The sequence below is a fragment of the Symphalangus syndactylus genome, chromosome 6 (assembly GCF_028878055.3).
Source record: "Symphalangus syndactylus isolate Jambi chromosome 6, NHGRI_mSymSyn1-v2.1_pri, whole genome shotgun sequence".
NCBI classification, from domain to species: Eukaryota; Metazoa; Chordata; class Mammalia; order Primates; family Hylobatidae; genus Symphalangus; species Symphalangus syndactylus.
Window position 1 is genome coordinate 647092 of NC_072428.2, and position 21752 is coordinate 668843.

Genomic DNA, 21752 nt, shown 5'->3' on the forward strand with positions numbered 1-21752 from the left:
GAAAATGCAAGTGGAGATTCGGAGCGCTATGAGGGTAATAGTGGAAAAAGGAATGTCTCCAAATATAAACTACACAGAATCATTCTGTGAAACTTCTTTCTGATCTGTGCATTCAGCTAACAGAGTTAAACCATACTTTTGATTCAGCAGATCTGAACACTCTTTCTGTAGAAAATGCAACTGGACATTTGGAGCGCTAAGAGAGTAGTAGTGGAAAAAGGAATATATTCAAATATAAACTACACAGAAGCATTCTGTGAAACTTCTTTCTGATCTGAGCATTCAGCTAACAGAGTTAAACCATACTTTTGATTGAGCAGTTTTGAAACACTCTGTCTGTAGAAAATGCAACTGGACATTCGTAGCGCTAAGTGGGTAATAGTGGAGAAAAGAATATGTTCAAATATAAACTATACAGAAGCATTGTATGAAACTTCTTTCTGTTCTGTGCATTCAACTAACAGAGTTGAACCTTACATTTGATTGAGCCTTTCTGAAACACTCTTTCTGTAGAAACTGCAATTGGACATTCTGAGCGCTAAGAGGCCTCTATTGGGAAAAATAATATCTTCAAATAAAAACTACACAGAAGCATTGTGTGAAACTTATTTGTGATATGTTCATTAAGCTAACAGAGTTAAACCATACTTTTGATTGCGCAGTTCTGAACACTCTTTCTGTAGAAAATGCAAGTGGACATTCGGAGCGCTAAGAGGGTAATAGTGGAAAAAGGAATATATTCAAATATAAACTACACAGTAGCATTCTGTGAAAATTCTTTCTGTTCTGTGCATTCAACTAACAGAGTTGAACCTTACTTTTGATTGAGCCGTTCTGAAACACTCTTTCTGTAGAAACTGCAATTGGACATGCTAAGCGCTAAGAGGCCTACATTGGGAAAAAGAATATCTTCAAATAAAAACTACACAGATGCATTCTGTGAAACTTATTTCTGATCTGTAAATTCAGTTAACAGAGATAAAACATGTTTTTGATTGAGCAGTTATGAAATACTCTTTTTGTAGAAAATGCAAGTGGAGATTCGGAGCGCTAAGAGGGTAATAGTGGAAAAAGGAATGTCTTCAAATATAAACTACACAGAATCATTCGGTGAAACTTCTTTCTGATCTGTGCATTCAGCTAACAGAGTTAAACCATACTTTTGATTGAGCAGATCTGAACACTCTTTCTGTAGAAAATGCAACTGGACATTTGGAGCGCTAAGAGCGTAGTAGTGGAAAAAGGAATATATTCAAATATAAACTACACAGAAGCATTCTGTGAAAATTCTTTCTGATCTGAGCATTCAGCTAACAGAGTTAAACCATACTTTTCACTGAGCAGTTTTGAAACACTCTGTCTGTAGAAAATGCAACTGGACATTCGTAGCGCTAAGTGGGTAATAGTGGAAAAAAGAATATGTTCAAATATAAACTACACAGAAGCATTGTATGAAACTTCTTTCTGTTCTGTGCATTCAACTAACAGAGTTGAATCTTACTTTTGATTGAGCCGTTCTGAAACACTCTTTCTGTAGAAACTGCAATTGGACACTCTGAGCGCTAAGAGGCCTATATTGGGAAAAAGAATGTCTACAAATAAAAACTACACAGAAGAATTGTGTGAAACTTCTTTCTGTTCTGTTTGTTCAACTAAAAGAGTTGAACCTTAGTTTTGATTGAGCTGTTCTGAAACACTCTTTCTGTAGAAAATGCAAGTGGAGATTCGGAGCGCTAAGAGGGTAATAGTGGAAAAAGGAATGTCTCCAAATATAAACTACACAGAATCATTCTGTGAAACTTGTTTCTGATCTCTGCATTCAGCTAACAGAGTTAAACCATACTTTTGATTCAGCAGATCTGATCACTCTTTCTGTAGAAAATGCAACTGGACATTTGGAGCGCTAAGAGAGTAGTAGTGGAAAAAGGAATATATTCAAATATAAACTACACAGAAGCATTCTGTGAAACTTCTTTCTGATCTGAGCATTCAGCTAACAGAGTTAAACCATAATTTTGATTGAGCAGTTTTGAAACACTCTGTCTGTAGAAAATGCAACTGGACATTCGTAGCGCTAAGTGGGTAATAGTGGAGAAAAGAATATGTTCAAATATAAACTACACAGAAGCATTGTATGAAACTTCTTTCTGTTCTGTGCATTCAACTAACAGAGTTGAACCTTACTTTTGATTGAGCCTTTCTGAAACACTCTTTCTGTAGAAACTGCAATTGGACATTCTGAGCGCTAAGAGGCCTCTATTGGGAAAAATAATATCTTCAAATAAATACTACACAGAAGCATTGTGTGAAACTTATTTGTGATATGTTCATTAAGCTAACAGAGTTAAACCATACTTTTGATTGCGCAGTTCTGAACACTCTTTCTGTAGAAAATGCAAGTGGACATTCGGAGCGCTAAGAGGGTAATAGTGGAAAAAGGAATATATTCAAATATAAACTACACAGTAGCATTCTGTGAAAATTCTTTCTGTTCTGTGCATTCAACTAACAGAGTTGAACCTTACTTTTGATTGAGCCGTTCTGAAACACTCTTTCTGTAGAAACTGCAATTGGACATGCTAAGCGCTAAGAGGCCTACATTGGGAAAAAGAATATCTTCAAATAAAAACTACACAGATGCATTCTGTGAAACTTATTTCTGATCTGTAAATTCAGTTAACAGAGATAAAACATATTTTTGATTGAGCAGTTATGAAACACTCTTTTTGTAGTAAATGCAAGTGGAGATTCGGAGCGCTAAGAGGGTAATAGTGGAAAAAGGAATGTCTTCAAATATAAACTATACAGAATCATTCGGTGAAACTTCTTTCTGATCTGTGCATTCAGCTAACAGAGTTAAAACATACTTTTGATTGAGCAGATCTGAACACTCTTTCTGTAGAAAATGCAACTGCACATTTGGAGCGCTAAGAGCGTAGTAGTGGAAAAAGGAATATATTCAAATATAAACTACACAGAAGCATTCTGTGAAACTTCTTTCTGATCTGAGCATTCAGCTAACAGAGTTAAACCATACTTTTGATTGAGCAGTTTTGAAACACTCTGTCTGTAGAAAATGCAACTGGACATTCGTAGCGCTAAGTGGGTAATAGTGGAAAAAAGTATATGTTCAAATATAAACTACACAGTAGCATTGTATGAAACATCTTTCTGTTCTGTGCATTCAACTAACAGAGTTGAACCTTACTTTTGATTGAGCCGTTCTGAAACACCCTTTCTGTAGAAACTGCAATTGGACATTCTGAGCGCTAAGAGGCCTATATTGGGAAAAAGAATGTCTACAAATAAAAACTACACAGAAGTATTGTGTGAAACTACTTTCTGTTCTGTTTGTTCAACTAAAAGAGTTGAACCTTTGTTTTGATTGAGCCGTTCTGAAACACTCTTTCTGTAGAAAATGCAAGTGGAGATTCGGAGCGCTAAGAGGGTAATAGTGGAAAAAGGAATGTCTCCAAATATAAACTACACAGAATCATTCTGTGAAACTTCTTTCTGATCTGTGCATTCAGCTAACAGAGTTAAACCATACTTTGGATTCAGCAGATCTGAACACTCTTTCTGTAGAAAATGCAACTGGACATTTGGAGCGCTAAGAGAGTAGTAGTGGAAAAAGGAATATATTCAAATATAAACTACACAGAAGCATTCTGTGAAACTTCTTTCTGATCTGAGCATTCAGCTAACAGAGTTAAACCATACTTTTGATTGAGCAGTTTTGAAACACTCTGTCTGTAGAAAATGCAACTGGACATTCGTAGCGCTAAGTGGGTAATAGTGGAAAAAAGAAAATGTTCAAATATAAACTACACAGAAGCATTGTATGAAACTTCTTTCTGTTCTGTGCATTCAACTAACAGAGTTGAACCCTACTTTTGATTGAGCCGTTCTGAAACACTCTTTCTGTAGAAACTGCAATTGGACATGCTAAGCGCTAAGAGGCCTACATTGGGAAAAAGAATATCTTCAAATAAAAACTACACAGATGCATTCTGTGAAACTTATTTCTGATCTGTAAATTCAGTTAACAGAGATAAAACATGTTTTTGATTGAGCAGTTATGAAATACTCTTTTTGTAGAAAATGCAAGTGGAGATTCGGAGCGCTAAGAGGGTAATAGTGGAAAAAGGAATGTCTTCAAATATAAACTACACAGAATCATTCGGTGAAACTTCTTTCTGATCTGTGCATTCAGCTAACAGAGTTAAACCATACTTTTGATTGAGCAGATCTGAACACTCTTTCTGTAGAAAATGCAACTGGACATTTGGAGCGCTAAGAGCGTAGTAGTGGAAAAAGGAATATATTCAAATATAAACTACACAGAAGCATTCTGTGAAACTTCTTTCTGATCTGAGCATTCAGCTAACAGAGTTAAACCATACTTTTCACTGAGCAGTTTTGAAACACTCTGTCTGTAGAAAATGCAACTGGACATTCGTAGCGCTAAGTGGGTAATAGTGGAAAAAAGAATATGTTCAAATATAAACTTCCCAGAAGCATTGTATGAAACTTCTTTCTGTTCTGTGCATTCAACTAACAGAGTTGAACCTTACTTTTGATTGAGCCGTTCTGAAACACTCTTTCTGTAGAAACTGCAATTGGACATTCTGAGCGCTAAGAGGTCTATATTGGGAAAAAGAATGTCTACAAATAAAAACTACACAGAAGAATTGTGTGAAACTACTTTCTGTTCTGTTTGTTCAACTAAAAGAGTTGAACCTTAGTTTTGATAGAGCCGTTCTGAAACACTCTTTCTGTAGAAAATGCAAGTGGAGATTCGGAGCGCTATGAGGGTAATAGTGGAAAAAGGAATGTCTCCAAATATAAACTACACAGAATCATTCTGTGAAACTTCTTTCTGATCTGTGCATTCAGCTAACAGAGTTAAACCATACTTTTGATTCAGCAGATCTGAACACTCTTTCTGTAGAAAATGCAACTGGACATTTGGAGCGCTAAGAGAGTAGTAGTGGAAAAAGGAATATATTCAAATATAAACTACACAGAAGCATTCTGTGAAACTTCTTTCTGATCTGAGCATTCAGCTAACAGAGTTAAACCATACTTTTGATTGAGCAGTTTTGAAACACTCTGTCTGTAGAAAATGCAACTGGACATTCGTAGCGCTAAGTGGGTAATAGTGGAGAAAAGAATATGTTCAAATATAAACTATACAGAAGCATTGTATGAAACTTCTTTCTGTTCTGTGCATTCAACTAACAGAGTTGAACCTTACATTTGATTGAGCCTTTCTGAAACACTCTTTCTGTAGAAACTGCAATTGGACATTCTGAGCGCTAAGAGGCCTCTATTGGGAAAAATAATATCTTCAAATAAAAACTACACAGAAGCATTGTGTGAAACTTATTTGTGATATGTTCATTAAGCTAACAGAGTTAAACCATACTTTTGATTGCGCAGTTCTGAACACTCTTTCTGTAGAAAATGCAAGTGGACATTCGGAGCGCTAAGAGGGTAATAGTGGAAAAAGGAATATATTCAAATATAAACTACACAGTAGCATTCTGTGAAAATTCTTTCTGTTCTGTGCATTCAACTAACAGAGTTGAACCTTACTTTTGATTGAGCCGTTCTGAAACACTCTTTCTGTAGAAACTGCAATTGGACATGCTAAGCGCTAAGAGGCCTACATTGGGAAAAAGAATATCTTCAAATAAAAACTACACAGATGCATTCTGTGAAACTTATTTCTGATCTGTAAATTCAGTTAACAGAGATAAAACATGTTTTTGATTGAGCAGTTATGAAATACTCTTTTTGTAGAAAATGCAAGTGGAGATTCGGAGCGCTAAGAGGGTAATAGTGGAAAAAGGAATGTCTTCAAATATAAACTACACAGAATCATTCGGTGAAACTTCTTTCTGATCTGTGCATTCAGCTAACAGAGTTAAACCATACTTTTGATTGAGCAGATCTGAACACTCTTTCTGTAGAAAATGCAACTGGACATTTGGAGCGCTAAGAGCGTAGTAGTGGAAAAAGGAATATATTCAAATATAAACTACACAGAAGCATTCTGTGAAAATTCTTTCTGATCTGAGCATTCAGCTAACAGAGTTAAACCATACTTTTCACTGAGCAGTTTTGAAACACTCTGTCTGTAGAAAATGCAACTGGACATTCGTAGCGCTAAGTGGGTAATAGTGGAAAAAAGAATATGTTCAAATATAAACTACACAGAAGCATTGTATGAAACTTCTTTCTGTTCTGTGCATTCAACTAACAGAGTTGAATCTTACTTTTGATTGAGCCGTTCTGAAACACTCTTTCTGTAGAAACTGCAATTGGACACTCTGAGCGCTAAGAGGCCTATATTGGGAAAAAGAATGTCTACAAATAAAAACTACACAGAAGAATTGTGTGAAACTTCTTTCTGTTCTGTTTGTTCAACTAAAAGAGTTGAACCTTAGTTTTGATTGAGCTGTTCTGAAACACTCTTTCTGTAGAAAATGCAAGTGGAGATTCGGAGCGCTAAGAGGGTAATAGTGGAAAAAGGAATGTCTCCAAATATAAACTACACAGAATCATTCTGTGAAACTTGTTTCTGATCTCTGCATTCAGCTAACAGAGTTAAACCATACTTTTGATTCAGCAGATCTGATCACTCTTTCTGTAGAAAATGCAACTGGACATTTGGAGCGCTAAGAGAGTAGTAGTGGAAAAAGGAATATATTCAAATATAAACTACACAGAAGCATTCTGTGAAACTTCTTTCTGATCTGAGCATTCAGCTAACAGAGTTAAACCATAATTTTGATTGAGCAGTTTTGAAACACTCTGTCTGTAGAAAATGCAACTGGACATTCGTAGCGCTAAGTGGGTAATAGTGGAGAAAAGAATATGTTCAAATATAAACTACACAGAAGCATTGTATGAAACTTCTTTCTGTTCTGTGCATTCAACTAACAGAGTTGAACCTTACTTTTGATTGAGCCTTTCTGAAACACTCTTTCTGTAGAAACTGCAATTGGACATTCTGAGCGCTAAGAGGCCTCTATTGGGAAAAATAATATCTTCAAATAAATACTACACAGAAGCATTGTGTGAAACTTATTTGTGATATGTTCATTAAGCTAACAGAGTTAAACCATACTTTTGATTGCGCAGTTCTGAACACTCTTTCTGTAGAAAATGCAAGTGGACATTCGGAGCGCTAAGAGGGTAATAGTGGAAAAAGGAATATATTCAAATATAAACTACACAGTAGCATTCTGTGAAAATTCTTTCTGTTCTGTGCATTCAACTAACAGAGTTGAACCTTACTTTTGATTGAGCCGTTCTGAAACACTCTTTCTGTAGAAACTGCAATTGGACATGCTAAGCGCTAAGAGGCCTACATTGGGAAAAAGAATATCTTCAAATAAAAACTACACAGATGCATTCTGTGAAACTTATTTCTGATCTGTAAATTCAGTTAACAGAGATAAAACATATTTTTGATTGAGCAGTTATGAAACACTCTTTTTGTAGTAAATGCAAGTGGAGATTCGGAGCGCTAAGAGGGTAATAGTGGAAAAAGGAATGTCTTCAAATATAAACTATACAGAATCATTCGGTGAAACTTCTTTCTGATCTGTGCATTCAGCTAACAGAGTTAAAACATACTTTTGATTGAGCAGATCTGAACACTCTTTCTGTAGAAAATGCAACTGGACATTTGGAGCGCTAAGAGCGTAGTAGTGGAAAAAGGAATATATTCAAATATAAACTACACAGAAGCATTCTGTGAAACTTCTTTCTGATCTGAGCATTCAGCTAACAGAGTTAAACCATACTTTTGATTGAGCAGTTTTGAAACACTCTGTCTGTAGAAAATGCAACTGGACATTCGTAGCGCTAAGTGGGTAATAGTGGAAAAAAGTATATGTTCAAATATAAACTACACAGTAGCATTGTATGAAACATCTTTCTGTTCTGTGCATTCAACTAACAGAGTTGAACCTTACTTTTGATTGAGCCGTTCTGAAACACTCTTTCTGTAGAAACTGCAATTGGACATTCTGAGCGCTAAGAGGCCTATATTGGGAAAAAGAATGTCTACAAATAAAAACTACACAGAAGAATTGGGTGAAACTTCTTTCTGTTCTGTTTGTTCAACTAAAAGAGTTGAACCTTTGTTTTGATTGAGCCGTTCTGAAACACTCTTTCTGTAGAAAATGCAAGTGGAGATTCGGAGCGCTAAGAGGGTAATAGTGGAAAAAGGAATGTCTCCAAATATAAACTACACAGAATCATTCTGTGAAACTTCTTTCTGATCTGTGCATTCAGCTAACAGAGTTAAACCATACTTTTGATTCAGCAGATCTGAACACTGTTTCTGTAGAAAATGCAACTGGACATTTGGAGCGCTAAGAGAGTAGTAGTGGAAAAAGGAATATATTCAAATATAAACTACACAGAAGCATTATGTGAAACTTCTTTCTGATCTGAGCATTCAGCTAACAGAGTTAAACCATACTTTTGATTGAGCAGTTTTGAAACACTCTGTCTGTAGAAAATGCAACTGGACATTCGTAGCGCTAAGTGGGTAATAGTGGAAAAAAGAATATGTTCAGATATAAACTACACAGAAGCATTCTGTGAAACTTCTTGCTGTTCTGTGCATTCAACTAACAGAGTTGAACCTTACTTTTGATTGAGCCGTTCTGAAACACTCTTTCTGTAGAAACTGCAATTGGACATTCTGAGCGCTAAGAGGCCTATATTGGGAAAAAGAATGTCTACAAATAAAAACTACACAGAAGAATTGTGTGAAACTTCTTTCTGTTCTGTTTGTTCAACTAAAAGAGTTGAACCTTAGTTTTGATTGAGCCGTTCTGAAACACTCTTTCTGTAGAAAATGCAAGTGGAGATTCGGAGCGCTAAGAGGGTAATAGTGGAAAAAGGAATGTCTCCAAATATAAACTACACAGAATCATTCTGTGAAACTTCTTTCTGATCTGTGCATTCAGCTAACAGAGTTAAACCATACTTTTGATTCAGCAGATCTGAACACTCTTTCTGTACAAAATGCAACTGGACATTTGGAGCGCTAAGAGAGTAGTAGTGGAAAAAGGAATATATTCAAATATAAACTACACAGAAGCATTCTGTGAAACTTCTTTCTGATCTGAGCATTCAGCTAACAGAGTTAAACCATAATTTTCATTGAGCAGTTTTGAAACACTCTGACTGTAGAAAATGCAACTGGACATTCGTAGCGCTAAGTGGGTAATAGTGGAGAAAAGAATATGTTCAAATATAAACTACACAGAAGCATTGTATGAAACTTCTTTCTGTTCTGTGCATTCAACTAACAGAGTTGAACCTTACTTTTGATTGAGCCTTTCTGAAACACTCTTTCTGTAGAAACTGCAATTGGACATTCTGAGTGCTAAGAGGCCTCTATTGGGAAAAATAATATCTTCAAATAAAAACTACACAGAAGCATTGTGTGAAACTTAATTCTGATATGTTCATTAAGCTAACAGAGTTAAACCATACTTTTGATTGCGCAGTTCTGAAGACTCTTTCTGTAGAAAATGCAAGAGAACATTCGGAGCGCTAAGAGGTTAATAGTGGAAAAAGGAATATATTCAAATATAAACTACACAGTAGCATTCTGTGAAAATTCTTTCTGTTCTGTGCATTCAACTAACAGAGTTGAACCCTACTTTTGATTGAGCAGTTCTGAAACACTCTTTCTGTAGAAACTGCAATTGGACATGCTAAGCGCTAAGAGGCCTACATTGGGAAAAAGAATATCTTCAAATAAAAACTACACAGATGCATTCTGTGAAACATATTTCTGATCTGTAAATTCAGTTAACAGAGATAAAACATATTTTTGATTGAGCAGTTATGAAACACTCTTTTTGTAGAAAATGCAAGTGGAGATTCGGAGCGCTAAGAGGGTAATAGTGGAAAAAGGAATGTCTTCAAATATAAACTACACAGAATCATTCGGTGAAACTTCTTTCTGATCTGTGCATTCAGCTAACAGAGTTAAACCATACTTTTGATTGAGCAGATCTGAACACTCTTTCTGTAGAAAATGCAACTGGACATTTGGAGCGCTAAGAGCGTAGTAGTGGAAAAAGGAATATATTCAAATATAAACTACACAGAAGCATTCTGTGAAACTTCTTTCTGATATGAGCATTCAGCTAACAGAGTTAAACCATACTTTTCACTGAGCAGTTTTGAAACACTCTGTCTGTAGAAAATGCAACTGGACATTCGTAGCGCTAAGTGGGTAATAGTGGAAAAAAGAATATGTTCAAATATAAACTACACAGTAGCATTGTATGAAACTTCTGTCTGTTCTGTGCGTTCAACTAACAGAGTTGAACCTTATTTTGATTGAGCCGTTCTGAAACACTCTTTCTGTAGAAACTGCAATTGGACATTCTGAGCGCTAAGAGGCCTATATTGGGAAAAAGAATGTCTACAAATAAAAACTACACAGAAGAATTGTGTGAAACTTCTTTCTGTTCTGTTTGTTCAACTAAAAGAGTTGAACCTTTGTTTTGATTGAGCCGTTCTGAAACACTCTTTCTGTAGAAAATGCAAGTGGAGATTCGGAGCGCTAAGAGGGTAATAGTGGAAAAAGAAATGTCTTCAAATATAAGCTACACAGAATCATTCGTTGAAACTTCTTTCTGATCTGTGCACTCAGCTAACAGAGTTAAACCATACTTTTGATTGAGCAGTTCTGAACACTCTTTCTGTAGAAAATGCAACTGGACATTTGGAGCGCTAAGAGCGTAGTAGTGGAAAAAGGAATATATTCAAATATAAACTACACAGAAGCATTCTGTGAAACTTCTTTCTGATCTGAGCATTCAGCTAACAGAGTTAAACCATACTTTTGATTGAGCAGTTTTGAAACACTCTGTCTGTAGAAAATGCAACTGGACATTCGTAGCGCTAAGTGGGTAATAGTGGAAAAAAGAATATGTTCAAATATAAACTACACAGAAGCATTGTATGAAACTTCATTCTGTTCTGTGCATTCAACTAACAGAGTTGAACCCTACTTTTGATTGAGCCGTTCTGAAACACTCTTTCTGTAGAAACTGCATTTGGACATGCTAAGCGCTAAGAGGCCTACATTGGGAAAAAGAATATCTTCAAATAAAAACTACACAGATGCATTCTGTGAAACTTATTTCTGATCTGTAAATTCAGTTAACAGAGATAAAACATATTTTTGATTGAGCAGTTATGTAATAATCTTTTTGAAGAAAATGAAAGTGGAGATTCGGAGCGCTAAGAGGGTAATAGTGGAAAAAGGAATGTCTTCAAATACAAACTACACAGAATCATTAGGTGAAACTTCTTTCTGATCTGTGCATTCAGCTAACAGAGTTAAACCATACTTTTAATTGAGCAGATCTGAACACTCTTTCTGTAGAAAATGCAACTGGACATTTGGAGCGCTAAGAGCGTAGTAGTGGAAAAAGGAATATATTCAAATATAAACTACACAGAAGCATTCTGTGAAAACTCTTTCTGATCTGAGCATTCAGCTAACAGAGTTAAACCATACTTTTCACTGAGCAGTTTTGAAACACTCTGTCTGTAGAAAATGCAACTGGACATTCGTAGCGCTAAGTGGGTAATAGTGGAAAAAAGAATATGTTCAAATATAAACTACACAGAAGCATTGTATGAAACTTCTTTCTGTTCTGTGCATTCAACTAACAGAGTTGAACCTTACTTTTGATTGAGCCGTTCTGAAACACTCTTTCTGTAGAAACTGCAATTGGACACTCTGAGCGCTAAGAGGCCTATATTGGGAAAAAGAATGTCTACAAATAAAAACTACACAGAAGAATTGTGTGAAACTTTTTTCTGTTCTGTTTGTTCAACTAAAAGAGTTGAACCTTAGTTTTGATTGAGCCGTTCTGAAACACTCTTTCTGTAGAAAATGCAAGTGGAGATTCGGAGGGCTAAGAGGGTAATAGTGGAAAAAGGAATGTCTCCAAATATAAACTACACAGAATCATTCTGTGAAACTTGTTTCTGATCTGTGCATTCAGCTAACAGAGTTAAACCATACTTTTGATTCAGCAGATCTGAACACTCTTTCTGTAGAAAATGCAACTGGACATTTGGAGCGCTAAGAGAGTAGTAGTGGAAAAAGGAATATATTCAAATATAAACTACACAGAAGCATTCTGTGAAACTTCTTTCTGATCTGAGCATTCAGCTAACAGAGTTAAACCATACTTTTGATTGAGCAGTTTTGAAACACTCTGTCTGTAGAAAATGCAACTGGACATTCGTAGCGCTAAGTGGGTAATAGTGGAGAAAAGAATATGTTCAAATATAAACTACACAGAAGCATTGTATGAAACTTTTTTCTGTTCTGTGCATTCAACTAACAGAGTTGAACCTTACTTTTGATTGAGCCGTTCAGAAACACTCTTTCTGTAGAAACTGCAATTGGACATTCTGAGCGCTAAGAGGCCTCTATTGGGAAAAATAATATCTTCAAATAAAAACTACACAGAAGCATTGTGTGAAACTTATTTGTGATATGTTCATTAAGCTAACAGAGTTAAACCATACTTTTGATTGCGCAGTTCTGAACACTCTTTCTGTAGAAAATGCAAGTGGACATTCGGAGCGCTAAGAGGGTAATAGTGGAAAAAGGAATATATTCAAATATAAACTACACAGTAGCATTCTGTGAAAATACTTTCTGTTCTGTGCATTCAACTAACAGAGTTGAACCTTACTTTTGATTGAGCCGTTCTGAAACACTCTTTCTGTAGAAACTGCAAATGGACATGCTAAGCGCTAAGAGGCCTACATTGGGAAAAAGAATATCTTCAAATAAAAACTACACAGATGCATTCTGTGAAACTTATTTCTGATCTGTAAATTCAGTTAACAGAGATAAAACATATTTTTGATTGAGCAGTTATGAAACACTCTTTTTGTAGAAAATGCAAGTGGAGATTCGGAGCGCTAAGAGGGTAATAGTGGAAAAAGGAATGTCTTCAAATATAAACTATACAGAATCATTCGGTGAAACTTCTTTCTGATCTGTGCATTCAGCTAACAGAGTTAAAACATACTTTTGATTGAGCAGATCTGAACACTCTTTCTGTAGAAAATGCAACTGGACATTTGGAGCGCTAAGAGCGTAGTAGTGGAAAAAGGAATATATTCAAATATAAACTACACAGAAGCATTCTGTGAAACTTCTTTCTGATCTGAGCATTCAGCTAACAGAGTTAAACCATACTTTTGATTGAGCAGTTTTGAAACACTCTGTCTGTAGAAAATGCAACTGGACATTCGTAGCGCTAAGTGGGTAATAGTGGAAAAAAGAATATGTTCAGATATAAACTACACAGAAGCATTCTGTGAAACTTCTTGCTGTTCCGTGCATTCAACTAACAGAGTTGAACCTTACTTTTGATTGAGCCGTTCTGAAACACTCTTTCTGTGGAAACTGCAATTGGACATTCTGAGCGCTAAGAGGCCTATATTGGGAAAAAGAATGTCTACAAATAAAAACTACACAGAAGAATTGTGTGAAACTTCTTTCTGTTCTGTTTGTTCAACTAAAAGAGTTGAACCTTTGTTTTGATTGAGCCGTTCTGAAACACTCTTTCTGTAGAAAATGCAAGTGGAGATTCGGAGCGCTAAGAGGTTAATAGTGGAAAAAGGAATGTCTTCAAATATAAACTACACAGAATCATTCGGTGAAACTTCTTTCTGATCTGTGCATTCAGCTAACAGAGTTAAACCATACTTTTGATTGAGCAGATCTGAACACTCTTTCTGTAGAAAATTCAACTGGACATTTGGAGCGCTAAGAGCGTAGTAGTGGAAAAAGGAATATATTCAAATATAAACTACACAGAAGCATTCTGTGAAACTTCTTTCTGATCTGAGCATTCAGCTAACAGAGTTAAACCATACTTTTCACTGAGCAGTTTTGAAACTCTCTGTCTGTAGAAAATGCAACTGGACATTCGTAGCGCTAAGTTGGTAATAGTGGAAAAAATAATATGTTCAAATATAAACTACACAGTAGCATTGTATGAAACTTCTTTCTGTTCTGTGCATTCAACTAACAGAGTTGAACCTTACTTTTGATTGAGCCGTTCTGAAACACTCTTTCTGTAGAAACTGCAATTGGACATTCTGAGCGCTAAGAGGCCTATATTGGGAAAAAGAATGTCTACAAATAAAAACTACACAGAAGAATTGTGTGAAACTTCTTTCTGTTCTGTTTGTTCAACTAAAAGAGTTGAACTTTTGTTTTGATTGAGCCGTTCTGAAACACTCTTTCTGTAGAAAATGCAAGTGGAGATTCGGAGCGCTAAGAGGGTAATAGTGGAAAAAGGAATGTCTCCAAATATAAACTACACAGAATCATTCTGTGAAACTTCTTTCTGATCTGTGCATTCAGCTAACAGAGTTAAACCATACTTTTGATTCAGCAGATCTGAACACTCTTTCTGTAGAAAATGCAACTGGACATTTGGAGCGCTAAGAGAGTAGTAGTGGAAAAAGGAATATATTCAAATATAAACTACACAGAAGCATTCTGTGAAACTTCTTTCTGATCTGAGCATTCAGCTAACAGAGTTAAACCATACTTTTGATTGAGCAGTTTTGAAACACTCTGTCTGTAGAAAATGCAACTGGACATTCGTAGCGCTAAGTGGGTAATAGTGGAGAAAAGAATATGTTCAAATATAAACTACACAGAAGCATTGTATGAAACTTCTTTCTGTTCTGTGCATTCAACTAACAGAGTTGAACCTTACTTTTGATTGAGCCTTTCTGAAACACTCTTTCTGTAGAAACTGCAATTGGACATTCTGAGCCCTAAGAGGTCTATATTGGGAAAAATAATATCTTCAAATAAAAACTACACAGAAGCATTGTGTGAAACTTATTTCTGATATGTTCATTAAGCTAACAGAGTTAAACCATACTTTTGATTGCGCAGTTCTGAGCACTCTTTCTGTAGAAAATGCAAGTGGACATTCGGAGCGCTAAGAGGGTAATAGTGGAAAAAGGAATATATTCAAATATAAACTACACAGTAGCATTCTGTGAAAATTCTTTCTGTTCTGTGCATTCAACTAACAGAATTGAACCTTACTTTTGATTGAGCCGTTCTGAAACACTCTTTCTGTAGAAACTGCAATTGGACATGCTAAGCGCTAAGAGGCCTACATTGGGAAAAAGAATATCTTCAAATAAAAACTACACAGATGCATTCTGTGAAACTTATTTCTGATCTGTAAATTCAGTTAACAGAGATAAAACATATTTTTGATTGAGCAGTTATGAAACACTCTTTTTGTAGAAAATGCAAGTGGAGATTCGGAGCGCTAAGAGGGTAATAGTGGAAAAAGGAATGTCTTCAAATATAAACTACACAGAATCATTCGGTGAAACTTCTTTCTGATCTGTGCATTCAGCTAACAGAGTTAAACCATACTTTTGATTGAGCAGATCTGAACACTCTTTCTGTAGAAAATGCAACTGGACATTTGGAGCGCTAAGAGCGTAGTAGTGGAAAAAGGAATATATTCAAATATAAACTACACAGAAGCATTCTGTGAAACTTCTTTCTGATCTGAGCATTCAGCTAACAGAGTTAAACCACACTTTTGATTGAGCAGTTTTGAAACACTCTGTCTGTAGAAAATGCAACTGGACATTCGTAGCGCTAAGTGGGTAATAGTGGAGAAAAGAATATGTTCAAATATAAACTACACAGAAGCATTGTATGAAACTACTTTCTGTTCTGTGCATTCAACTAACAGAGTTGAACCTTACTTTTGATTGAGCCGTTCTGAAACACTCTTTCTGTAGAAACTGCAATTGGACATTCTGAGCGCTAAGAGGCCTATATTGGGAAAAAGAATGTCTACAAATAAAAACTACACAGAAGAATTGTGTGAAACTTCTTTCTGTTCTGTTTGTTGAACTAAAAGAGTTGAACCTTAGTTTTGATTGAGCCGTTCTGAAACACTCTTTCTGTAGAAAATGCAAGTGGAGTTTCGGAGCGCTAAGAGGGTTATAGTGGAAAAAGGAATGTCTCCAAATATAAACTACACAGAATCATTCTGTGAAACTTCTTTCTGATCTGTGCATTCAGCTAACAGAGTTAAAACATACTTTTGATTGAGCAGATCTGAACACTCTTTCTGTAGAAAATGCAACTGGACATTTGGAGCGCTAAGAGTGTAGTAGTGGAAAAAGGAATATATTCAAATATAAACTACACAGAAGCATTCTGTGAAACTTCTTTCTGATCTGAGCATTCAGCTAACAGAATTAAACCATATTTTGATTGAGCAGTTTTGAAACACTCTGTCTGTAGAAAATGCAACTGGACATTCGTAGCGCTAAGTGGGTAATAGTGGAAAAAAGAATATGTTCAAATATAAACTACACAGAAGCATTGTATGAAACTTCTTTCTGTTCTGTGCATTCAACTAACAGAGTTGAACCTTACTTTTGATTGAGCCTTTCTGAAACACTCCTTCTGTAGAAACTACAATTGGACATTCTGAGCGCTAAGAGGCCTCTATTGGGAAAAATAATATTTTCAAATAAAAACTACACAGAAACATTGTGTAAAACTTATTTCTGATATGTTCATTAATCTAACAGAGTTAAACCATACTTTTGATTGCGCAGTTCTGAACACTCTTTCTGTAGAAAATGCAAGTGGACATTCGGAGCGCTAAGAGGGTAATAGTGGAAAAAGGAATATATTCAAATATAAACTACACAGTAGCATTCTGTGAAAATTCTTTCTGTTCTGTGCATTCAACTAACAGAGTTGAACCTTACTTTTGATTGAGCCGTTCTGAAACACTCTTTCTGTAGAAACTGCATTTGGACATGCTAAGCGCTAAGAGGCATACATTGGGAAAAAGAATATCTTCAAATAAAAACTACACAGATGCATTCTGTGAAACTTATTTCTGATCTGTAAATTCAGTTAACAGAGATAAAACATATTTTTGATTGAGCAGTTATGTAATACTCTTTTTGTAGAAAATGCAAGTGGAGATTCGGAGCGCTAAGAGGGTAATAGTGGAAAAAGGAATGTCTTCAAATACAAACTACACAGAATCATTAGGTGAAACTTCTTTCTGATCTGTGCATTCAGCTAACAGAGTTAAACCATACTTTTGATTGAGCAGATCTGAACACTCTTTCTGTAGAAAATGCAACTGGACATTTGGAGCGCTAAGAGCGTAGTAGTGGAAAAAGGAATATATTCAAATATAAACTACACAGAAGCATTCTGTGAAACTTCTTTCTGATCTGAGCATTCAGCTAACAGAGTTAAACCATACTTTTCACTGAGCAGTTTTGAAACACTCTGTCTGTAGAAAATGCAACTGGACATTCGTAGCGGTAAGTGGGTAATAGTGGAAAAAAGAATATGTTCAAATATAAACTACACAGAAGCATTGTATGAAACTTCTTTCTGTTCTGTGCATTCAACTAACATAGTTGAACCTTACATTTGATTGAGCCGTTCTGAAACACTCTTTCTGTAGAAACTGCAATTGGACATTCTGAGCCCTAAGAGGTCTATATTGGGAAAAATAATATCTTCAAATAAAAACTACACAGAAGCATTGTGTGAAACTTATTTCTGATATGTTCATTAAGCTAACAGAGTTAAACCATACTTTTGATTGCGCAGTTCTGAGCACTCTTTCTGTAGAAAATGCAAGTGGACATTCGGAGCGCTAAGAGGGTAATAGTGGAAAAAGGAATATATTCAAATATAAACTACACAGTAGCATTCTGTGAAAATTCTTTCTGTTCTGTGCATTCAACTAACAGAATTGAACCTTACTTTTGATTGAGCCGTTCTGAAACACTCTTTCTGTAGAAACTGCAATTGGACATGCTAAGCGCTAAGAGGCCTACATTGGGAAAAAGAATATCTTCAAATAAAAACTACACAGATGCATTCTGTGAAACTTATTTCTGATCTGTAAATTCAGTTAACAGAGATAAAACATATTTTTGATTGAGCAGTTATGAAACACTCTTTTTGTAGAAAATGCAAGTGGAGATTCGGAGCGCTAAGAGGGTAATAGTGGAAAAAGAATGTCTTCAAATATAAACTACACAGAATCATTCGGTGAAACTTCTTTCTGATCTGTGCATTCAGCTAACAGAGTTAAACCATACTTTTGATTGAGCAGATCTGAACACTCTTTCTGTAGAAAATGCAACTGGACATTTGGAGCGCTAAGAGCGTAGTAGTGGAAAAAGGAATATATTCAAATATAAACTACACAGAAGCATTCTGTGAAACTTCTTTCTGATCTGAGCATTCAGCTAACAGAGTTAAACCATACTTTTGATTGAGCAGTTTTGAAACACTCTGTCTGTAGAAAATGCAACTGGACATTCGTAGCGCTAAGTGGGTAATAGTGGAGAAAAGAATATGTTCAAATATAAACTACACAGAAGCATTGTATGAAACTACTTTCTGTTCTGTGCATTCAACTAACAGAGTTGAACCTTACTTTTGATTGAGCCGTTCTGAAACACTCTTTCTGTAGAAACTGCAATTGGACATTCTGAGCGCTAAGAGGCCTATATTGGGAAAAAGAATGTCTACAAATAAAAACTACACAGAAGAATTGTGTGAAACTTCTTTCTGTTCTGTTTGTTGAACTAAAAGAGTTGAACCTTAGTTTTGATTGAGCCGTTCTGAAACACTCTTTCTGTAGAAAATGCAAGTGGAGATTCGGAGCGCTAAGAGGTTAATAGTGGAAAAAGGAATGTCTCCAAATATAAACTACACAGAATCATTCTGTGAAACTTCTTTCTGATCTGTGCATTCAGCTAACAGACTTAAACCATACTTTTGATTCAGCAGATCTGAACACTCTTTCTGTAGAAAATGCAACTGGACATTTGGAGCGCTAAGAGAGTAGTAGTGGAAAAAGGAATATATTCAAATATAAACTACACAGAAGCATTCTGTGAAACTTCTTTCTGATCTGAGCATTCAGCTAACAGAGTTAAACCATACTTTTGATTGAGCAGTTTTGAAACACTCTGTCTGTAGAAAATGCAACTGGACATTCGTAGCGCTAAGTGGGTAATAGTGGAGAAAAGAATATGTTCAAATATAAACTACACAGAAGCATTGTATGAAACTTCTTTCTGTTCTGTGCATTCAACTAACAGAGTTGAACCTTACTTTTGATTGAGCCTTTCTGAAACACTCTTTCTGTAGAAACTGCAATTGGACATTCTGAGCGCTAAGAGGCCTCTATTGGGAAAAATAATATCTTCAAATAAAAACTACACAGAAGCATTGTGTGAAACTTATTTCTGATATGTTCATTAAGCTAACAGAGTTAAACCATAATTTTGATTGCGCAGTTCTGAACACTCTTTTTGTAGAAAATGCAAGTGGACATTCGGAGCGCTAAGAGGGTAATATTGGAAAAAGGAATATATTCAAATATAAACTACACAGTAGCATTCTGTGAAAATTCTTTCTGTTCTGTGCATTCAACTAACAGAGTTGAACCTTACTTTAGATTGAGCCGTTCTGAAACGCTCTTTCTGTAGAAACTGCAATTGGACATTCTGAGCGCTAAGAGGCCTATATTGGGAAAAAGAATGTCTCCAAATATAAACTACACAGAATCATTCTGTGAAACTTTTTCTGATCTGTGCATTCAGCTAACAGAGTTAAACCATACTTTTGATTCAGCAGATCTGAAAACTCTTTCTGTAGAAAATGCAACTGGACATTTGGAGCGCTAAGAGAGTAGTAGTGGAAAAAGGAATATATTCAAATATAAACTACACAGAAGCATTCTGTGAAACTTCTTTCTGATCTGAGCATTCAGCTAACAGAGTTAAACCATACTTTTGATTGAGCAGTTTTGAAACACTCTGTCTGTAGAAAATGCAACTGGACATTCGTAGCGCTAAGTGGGTAATAGTGGAGAAAAGAATATGTTCAAATATAAACTACACAGAAGCATTGTATGAAACTTCTTTCTGTTCTGTGCATTCAACTAACAGAGTTGAACCTTACTTTTGATTGAGCCTTTCTGAAACACTCTTTCTGTAGAAACTGAAATTGGACATTCTGAGCTCTAAGAGGCCTCTATTGGGAAAAATAATATCTTCAAATAAAAACTACACAGAAGCATTGTGTGAAACTTATTTGTGATAGGTTCATTAAGCTAACAGAGTTAAACCATACTTTTGATTGCGCAGTTCTGAACACTCTTTCTGTAGAAAATGCAAGTGGACATTCGGAGCGCTAAGAGGGTAATAGTGGAAAAAGGAATATATTCAAATATAAACTACACAGTAGCATTCTGTGAAAATTCTTTCTGTTCTGTGCATTCAACTAACAGAGTTGAACCTTACTTTTGATTGAGCCGTTCTGAAACACTCTTTCTGTAGAAACTGCAATTGGACATGCTAAGCGCTAAGAGGCCTACATTGGGAAAAAGAATATCTTCAAATAAAAACTACACAGATGCATTCTGTGAAACTTATTTCTGATCTGTAAATTCAGTTAACAGAGATAAAACATATTTTTGATTGAGCAGTTATGAAACACTCTTTTTGTAGAAAATGCAAGTGGAGATTCGGAGCGCTAAGATGGTAATAGTGGAAAAAGGAATGTCTTCAAATATAAACTATACAGAATCATTCGGTGAAACTTCTTTCTGATCTGTGCATTCAGCTAACAGAGTTAAAACATACTTTTGATTGAGCAGATCTGAACACTCTTTCTGTAGAAAATGCAACTGCACATTTGGAGCGCTAAGAGCGTAGTAGTGGAAAAAGGAATATATTCAAATATAAACTACACAGAAGCATTCTGTGAAACTTCTTTCTGATCGGAGCATTCAGCTAACAGAGTTAAACCATACTTTTGATTGAGCAGTTTTGAAACACTCTGTCTGTAGAAAATGCAACTGGACATTCGTAGCGCTAAGTGGGTAATAGTGGAAAAAAGAATATGTTCAAATATAAACTACACAGAAGCATTCTGTGAAACTTCTTGCTGTTCCGTGCATTCAACTAACAGAGTTGAACCTTACTTTTGATTGAGCCGTTCTGAAACACTCTTTCTGTAGAAACTGCAATTGGACATTCTGAGCGCTAAGAGGCCTATATTGGGAAAAAGAATGTCTACAAATAAAAACTACACAGAAGAATTGTGTGAGACTTCTTTCTGTTCTGTTTGTTCAACTAAAAGAGTTGAACCTTTGTTTTGATTGAGCCGTTCTGAAACACTCTTTCTGTAGAAAATGCAAGTGGAGATTCGGAGCGCTAAGAGGGTAATAGTGGAAAAAGGAATGTCTCCAAATATAAACTACACAGAATCATTCTGTGAAACTTCTTTCTGATCTGTGCATTCAGCTAACAGAGTTAAACCATACTTTTGATTGAGCAGTTTTGAAACACTCTGTCTGTAGAAAATGCAACTGGACATTCGTAGCGCTAAGTGGGTAATAGTGGAAAAAAGAATATGTTCAAATATAAACTACACAGAAGCATTGTATGAAACTTCATTCTGTTCTGTGCATTCAACTAACAGAGTTGAACCCTACTTTTGATTGAGCCGTTCTGAAACACTCTTTCTGTAGAAACTGCATTTGGACATGCTAAGCGCTAAGAGGCATACATTGGGAAAAAGAATATCTTCAAATAAAAACTACACA